The sequence below is a fragment of the Panthera onca genome, chromosome C2 (genome assembly GCF_046562875.1).
Source record: "Panthera onca isolate mPanOnc1 chromosome C2, mPanOnc1 haplotype 2, whole genome shotgun sequence".
NCBI lineage: Eukaryota > Metazoa > Chordata > Mammalia > Carnivora > Felidae > Panthera > Panthera onca.
The window spans coordinates 86,950,454-86,951,709 of NC_138347.1; the positions used below are offsets into that span (position 1 = coordinate 86,950,454).

At 37.0% G+C, this 1,256-nt stretch overlaps 1 pseudogene; it reads left to right on the plus strand.

Moving 5' to 3' along the window:
- Positions 1 to 851: 851 nt before the first annotated feature.
- LOC132684508 (U2 spliceosomal RNA) lies at positions 852 to 1,009 on the plus strand (annotated as a pseudogene).
- Positions 1,010 to 1,256: the final 247 nt, after the last annotated feature.

Sequence of the window (1,256 nt, forward strand, 5' to 3'; positions counted from 1 at the left end):
GAATTTCCTGGATCCCTGGGTTGATGTGTAGGGGAAAAAATGTGGGGCCATTCTTTCTTAAAATATATTTTTGCCCATTCTCCATATCTTTTCCCACTGAGGCTCCTTTTACAATGTGTTAGATCACTTGATATTGTCCCATGAGTTACTGGGTCTCTGTACATCTTTGATAATCTTTTTTCTTAATCTGCTTTGGTTTGCATAATTTCTATTTATGTTATGCTTTGTTAGGATGAGTTTATTTGGGTTCAACCCCTAGTCCTACTGCATGGCACTTACTTACTCTGGAGTGTGTTTTTCTTCTAACGTGCACCCTAATGGATTTCCACTGGATATTTGAGGTAGGCAGTAAGTTCTCTCCAATTTAAATGGGGTGACCTCCACCTCCTAGTATTCTGTGACCTCTCTTACATCAGTTGCTTCTCAACCCCTTGCATAAGTTGTGATGTGCTGCTCCCTTTTGTCTTACCTTGAGGAGTCAAGACCAGACCTTATTTAAAAACATGAGCAAAACCCACATGTACACCCAAACCCAGCTTTCTGTTTCCAGTCTCTGCTACACAAATTCCAACCATTTCTGCAACCCTAAACTATGATCACTGTCTCATAAGAGGCAAATGTCTAGTTTCTGTTTGGGTTCATTCAGAAAAATGCCTCAGGGCAGAAAGTTGGGGTTAACATAGAGCTCATCACATGTGTTTCCCTTCTCTCAAGGATTATAGTCTTGCACTGCCTGTTTATCTATTCCTGGAAACAGTTACCTCATTTATTTTGTCCAGTTTTATGGTTGTATATATATGTCAGGGCAAGTACAAAACCAATATCTTAGTCATGGCTAGATGTGAAAGTCTATTGCATCTTGGCCTTTTGGCCAAGACTAAGTGTAGTATCTGTTCTTATCAGTTCATCAAACTCTGAAAAAATAAATAAATAAATGAATTTTGGCAAAATCAGGAAATTTTTTTAAAAGTATGCTTTGCTAATCATCTCCATCCTCGGGGCAACCTCTTACACAAACTCATCCACCTGTCATGTGTCCCTTTTACTAGAAAAATGCTTTAGATCAAATCCTTATTAACATATTAGTATATTTGCATTTTGAAAACATCCTTTGAAGTAAAGCCTGAATACAAAAATAATAGAGAAAATCAATGAAGCCAAAGTAGGTTCTTTGAAATGATAATCAACAAAATTGACGAACTTTAACTACATTGACTAAGAAAAAAAAATCTACCTAATCTAGCCTAATGATGAGC